At 34.9% G+C, this 6,655-nt stretch overlaps 2 pseudogenes; one reads left to right on the top strand and one right to left on the bottom strand.

Moving 5' to 3' along the window:
* Positions 1–434: 434 nt before the first annotated feature.
* LOC120186465 lies at positions 435–1,782 on the bottom strand (annotated as a pseudogene).
* A 1,965-nt stretch (positions 1,783–3,747) lies between these two features.
* On the top strand, positions 3,748–5,338 carry LOC120186464 (annotated as a pseudogene).
* Positions 5,339–6,655: the final 1,317 nt, after the last annotated feature.

The raw sequence follows: 6,655 nt of genomic DNA, 5'->3' as shown, positions 1-6,655 counted from the left end.
ATTTTAAACTAAAATAATATTTTTTATATAAAAATAATTATTTGATTAATGACTAATATTTTTTAACTAAAAAAGTTATACTGTAAAATAAAAATTATTAAATATTTTAAAATAAAAAAGTGAATTAAATATTTTATTACAACAGAGAAAAGGTGAAATACAAATACAATGGACCATAACAACAACATAATGCACAAACATACTCTGCACACAATTCATACAGGTGACGAATTTAAAAATTTAAGAATATGATTTTAAAGTTTAATTTTTTTTTTTAAAAAATGAGTATGTAAAAATTTTAAGTTTTTCATTTTATTTAACATATTAAGTTAAATTTAATCATTTTTTTAAAATAATAGGATGCATTGAGACTTGATGCATCCACCACTCATTCAGACAAAAGCAATAACAAGGAACAGCATTCCATATTAATGTCACACAATCAGAGTGCAAAGAACATCGGTTAACAGGTTGTTCCGGGAAGAAAAACCGCCGTCATCGGAAGCCTCCTTCGCTTTCTTCTTCAATTCGATGGCCTTTGCTTTCATTTCGTTGCCCTTTTCTTCCACCATTAACTCCCTAACAAGCATTACCACTTGATCCCTCTTTACGTCTCCATCGATCTCCATGTCGATGCCGAGCTTCGTGCAAGCCAACCAAGTGTTTGTCTGCTGGTTCGCGAAGTTCGGCAAACAAAGCATCGGCACCGGCGGAAACACTCACGATCGTCAAATTCCATCCCATGTGAGATAAGAACCCTCCTACCGATGGGTGGTTAAGCAATTCTTGTTGTGGACACCAGCTCGCTAATAGCCCTCTACCTTCGATTTCTGCGACGAATTCGGGTGGTAAAATCGCCGCCTTACGCTCGACGAGATCGGGCCTGATTTTGCACGAAAATGGCTGCTTGCTATTAGCTAGACCCCAAGCAACTTCGATCAACCGATGAGGACTCATTACTGCCATACTTCCGAAAGTCGCGTAGATTACGGATTCGGGTTCTTTAGAATCGAACCACTTGACACATTCAGATTGTTCGACCAACAAATTAGAATCGGTGTGTTTCAACCTATCATCTTCGATCTGATCAGCGAGTAAGGGAAGAGGACCAATGTTGTAAACAGGAATAGGATGGAGGATCGACGACATAGTATCCGAATCGTCTCGTTCCAATGACTCGAATGTGTTCAAAACTAAAGCCGATATTACCGGATGTTAGATTGCGGCTAACATCAAGCATCCGTCGTTCGGGTCCGTTGTTCGAAGGTAACTTGGAAGATCCCTGAAACGTAAATCTTCCATTCCAGGCATCCAATCTATGCAGTATCTAAATACTCCGTTAAACCGCCAGCACCTGCAATATATGTAACATATTCGATACATTGTTAGTGAATTTTTTTAATTCGATATAAACGGATTATTAAGACGTGTTTATGATATTTAAGGTATGGATTTTTATTTAATTTAATTTTGATAATGTGATGAGAGAATCATGCATACTTGTGACAGGGGTTAGCCCTTCTTCAAACAAACGTGGGCAGTGAGTATACCAAACCAATGCAACAGTTCTGGCCGTCCCAAGGGACCCCAAGCTCTTGAGTATAGCAAACCGTCGAGGGAACCGGGACCTCTTGGTCGGAGAAGACGTCTGTGGTTGTACTCGGTGTTAACAAATGTTATGCGAAAGCCTTTATGGTGAAGAATCTTCGCAAGGTTCAGCATTGGGGTTACATGACCTTGAAATGGAAATGGGATACACACAGCATGCAACTTGGAAACCATTTTTCCAAGAAAAAAAAGAGTATATTGAGATATTCTTTGTTGAGGCTGAATGAACATTTACATGAACAAAATCTGTGTAAAAAAATTTTAAGAAAAATCTTATTACTAATATTATATTAAGATATTGATGTCCAACACTTGATCCTTTGAAATCCACGTTTATTTTGTAGCAACTTTTTAATTTTTCGCCAAACAAATTATATAACTTCTTTGATTTCAGTTGAGTTGAATTTATAATTCAAATAATTTAATAAAATGATTTTTCAGATCGAATTATTTAACTTCTTTTACTTTTTTAATACGAATTATTATCTATAAAAAAACATTTTTTTCCAATTCATTAACAATCTTAACATGTATAAATAAGCTGGCTCGTCGCATATATTAAAGATTGCTATTTTTTAAAATGAGATCATGATCTCAACTAAGGATTGTTATCTCATGGTTTTAATTTTGTCCCATCGCTTATTTGAACGACGGTTACTAAAACAAAAATGATTGTTAAGTGGGTAAACTCTGATTTTCATCCCTCAGCTTTGACATTTTTCTTATTTTGGTCAGTTATTCTTTAAAAAAAAATCTATCATTTAACTTTAAATATTGAATTTTTCTTTTTGATATAGACACGATATTTGATTTATTAATTGACTAATCTATATCAAGTACTACAAAGATCCAATATTGGGGCAACCCTTCTAACTCAATTTCCTCTATTCCAGAATTCGGACCCCTGACTTTGTTAAAAATCTAGTCTCATTGCATTAAACCAATCGATTGTTGGTACTGAATTTGGCTTAAAGTAAATATAAGTACTCAAATTATGCATTATCTTTACTTTAAGTACGTAAATTATTTTTTTGGTCAAACTAAGCCCTTAAACTATTAAATTTAATTATTTTAAGTCCTATAATCTTTTCAGCTAGAAAATATTTTTGGACCAATAGGATGTTGACACATCATATAAAATGAGATACTTATTTTGACCATAAGATGTTGACACGTCGTATAAAGTTAGATACTTATTTTGATCAAAAAATAGTTTAGGGGCTTAAAGCGAAAAAGAGTCATAGTTTAGGGATTTATTTTGACAAAAAATAGTTTAGATACTTAAAGTGGTTACATATAATAGTTTAAGGACTTAGTTTGACCAAACAATAATTAGGTACTTAAAGCAAAAAAAATGGCATAGTTTGATTACCTTTATTAGTTTAAATCGATTGAATTTAGGGTACATTACGCATTAGTACATAAACTATCAATTTTTATTTGTTTTAATATCTAAACTTTTAATTTTTTCAAACCATACCTAATTATTTTCTATTTCATTTTAGATCTCATCGTTAAAAAACTCATTTAGTACTATCACTTTGGTCTGTTTTAGTATCTAACTTTCAATATTTTTCAAAATTTAACATTAAATTTTGAATGGGGCACTAAAATGAAATAAAAACTAAATTTTAAGTATGATTTTAAAACAAATTTAAAGTTTGGTACTAAACATAATTTACCTTGAATTTATTATATGCGACGAGCCATCTTATTCGTACATGCTAAGATTGTTAAAAAACAGTTAATGATTGTATTTTCTTATATTAAAAAAAGTTAAATAATACAATCTAAAAAAAAGTCGAATAGCTTAAATTTAATTTTTTTTTTCAATTCAAACTAAGTTTTTATCATTTTAATTTTAACGTCTGATATTATTTTATTTTGAATAAAAAACCCTAAAATATTAATACTAATTAAAAATTTTGCTGATTTTTTTTTTGTTAGAAAAAGAAAACGTGGATTTCAAAGGATCAAGTGTTGGGCATCAATATCCAATAATGATAGTAATGAGATTTTCTTCTGTTTTTTTACACAGAATTTGTTCATATAAATGAAGGCAAAGAGCTTCCATTTTCATTCAGCTTCAGCCTCAACAAAGAAGATCTTCTTCTCGATATTTATATTTTTTCTGGGAAAATGGTTTCCCAAATGCATGCTGTGTGTATCCCATACCCGGCTCAAGGTCATGTAACCCCAATGCTGAACCTTGCAAAGGTTCTTCACCATAAAGGCTTTCACATAATATTCGTCAACACCGAATACAACCACAAACGTCTTCTCCGAGCCAGAGGTCCCTATTCCCTCGACGGTTTGCCCGACTTTCGCTTCGAAACCATCCCCGACGGCCTCCGACAGTCGGATAACGACAATGTCACCCAAGACTCCGTCTCCTTGTTTCAGTCCTTTTCGGCCAACGGCTTGAGACATTTCCGTGATCTCCTTCAAGCTCGACGACGGCGCCATTACGAATGTACCCCGAGTAACCTGCATCGTCACGGATGACGAATTGTCATTCCCGATGGAAGCAGCTCAAGAGCTTGGGGTCCCTTGTGTGGCTTTGTGGACGGCCAGCACTGTCTCATTGGTTTGCTATGCTCACGTTCCACGTTTGTTTGAAGAAGGGCTAACCCCTGTCACAAGTATGCATGATTCTCTCATCACATTATCAAAATTAATCTATACAAATTCGATACCTTAAATATCACGAACACGTCATGTTAATCCGTTTATTGAATTAAACGAAAATATTTCACTACCAACATACCGAATGTGTTACATATATTGCACGTGCTGACGGTTTAACTAAGGAATATTTAGATACTGCGATAGAATGGATGCCTGGAATGAAAGATATATGTTTCAAGGATCTTCCAAGCTATGTTAGAACAACGGACTCGAATGACGGGATGCTTGATGTTATCCTCAAAGCAACGTCCGGCCACTTTAAGGCTTCGGCTATGATTTTCAACACATTTGAATCATTGGAAGAAGACGCTTTGGATACTATGTCGTCGATCATCGATCCTTTTCCTGTTTACAGCATTAGTCCTCTTCACTTACTCGCTGATCAGATCGAGGACAATAGACTGAAACACATCGATTCAAATTTGTGGGTCGAACAATCTGAATGTGTCAAGTGGCTCGATTCTAAAGAACCAGAATCCGTAATCTACGTGAATTTCGGAAGTATGGCAGTGATGAGTCCTCACCAGTTGATCGAAATTGCTTGGGGTCTAGCTAATAGCAAGCAGCCATTTTTGTGGATCATTAGGCCCAATCTCGTTGAGGGTAACGCGGCAATTTTACCACCTGAATTCGTAGTCGAAACCAAAGATCGAGGGCTATTAGCGAGCTGGTGTCGACAAGAAGAAGTGCTTAAGCACCCATCGGTAGGAGGATTCTTATCTCACATGGGATGGAATTCAACGATCGAGAGTATTTCCGCCAGTGTGCCGATGCTTTGTTTGCCGAATTTCGCGGACCAGCAAACAAACACATGGTTGGCTTGCACGAAGCTCGGCATCGGCATGGAGATCGATGAAGACGTAAAGAGAGATCAAGTGGAGATGCTTGTCAGGGAGTTACTGGCGGGAGAAAAGGGTATCGAAATGAAAGCAAAGGCCATCGAATTGAGGAGAAAGTGAAGGAGGCTTCCGATGACGGCAGTTCTTCTTCCCAGAACTTGGATAACCTGTTAACCGAAGCTCTTGGCGATCCGATTGTGTGACATTAATATATATGCTGATACTTGTTATTGCTTTTGTCTGAATTGGGTGCAGGACAAGTGTGTTTGTGCATTATGTTGTTGTAATGACGACTATCGGATAGAGAAAATCAATTGATAATTTGAGAAAATAAAAATGAAGATAAAAAGAGACAAAATTTACGTGGAAAATTTGTCTGATTGGGGTGCAGGACAAGTGTGTTGTGCATTATGTTGTTGTAATGGTCCATTGGATTGTATTTCAGCTCTCCTCTGTGGAATTGGTCATGAGGTGGTTGCAGAAGACGACTATCGGATAGAGAAAAATCGCAATTGATAATTGAGAAAATAAAAATGAAGATAAAAGAGACAAATTTACGGGAAAATACCTAAATATAAGGTAAAATCACGGCAACGGAGAGAATTTCACTATGAGAAAATAGGAATTACAATCTCTCTCGATCTAACAAGGAAAAAAACATGATAATTCTCTCTTGATAAAAAGAGAAAACAACCCTCAAGAAACTCTCTAAATTCTCTAGTATTGGGAGAAAATTAGAATGATTTAGGGTGATTTTGAAGCTAAATGAGCTAGGGTATTTATAGTTGAAGCTTAAGGATTAATCTTATAAATACCCTAAAGTACAATGACTAAATTGAATAATTTACCCTTTACTAAAATTCAACAAAATCATCTTTTTTTTGAACAATTTCTATTCGGTGGATTTTACTTTCAACAAAATCAAGAGAACAAGCATATGCAGTTTTCTACTGAAACTCTTCAGAAGTTCATTTATTTATTTTTAAATAATAATAACTGAAGTTTTTAGAATGTTCTAATATAAATTATTCCTAATTATAAGTGGTCACCAGAGCTCCACGGTACAAAAAGAACAAAGGAAGAAGAAACAAGGGCAGGCCCACGAGAAGGAAAAAGAACCGAAGGAGCTTATCCAATGAGTAAAGAAAAAAGGGAGAATGATATCTCCTACCGATCTGAATATTGGTAATCAACTTACTTTTCAAACTAATAGAGATTATGTATATATCTTCTTATATGAACCAACAGCTAGCGGTTGTGCTTTAGAATTTTAATGAAGTTTCCAGTATTAACGGATTGAACTAAAACTTATAATGTACAAATTGAAGGTACATCACACAATTTTAATTATAATCAATATTGTAAAAATTAGACCCAAGATCCAATACGCGATTTGATTTACGGTTCACAGCCAGAGAAATGTGGCTTTTAACAGTAATACTACTATGGTGTAAAATTGAAAATGTAGCTAACCATGGTGTCTACATTTACATCAAGAGCCCTATTCAAATGTTTTCTCT

The sequence above is a fragment of the Hibiscus syriacus genome, unplaced genomic scaffold (genome assembly GCF_006381635.1).
Source record: "Hibiscus syriacus cultivar Baekdansim isolate YM2019G1 unplaced genomic scaffold, ASM638163v2 tig00113548_pilon, whole genome shotgun sequence".
Classification (NCBI taxonomy): domain Eukaryota; kingdom Viridiplantae; phylum Streptophyta; class Magnoliopsida; order Malvales; family Malvaceae; genus Hibiscus; species Hibiscus syriacus.
This window is presented reverse-complemented; position numbering and strand designations above follow the sequence as displayed.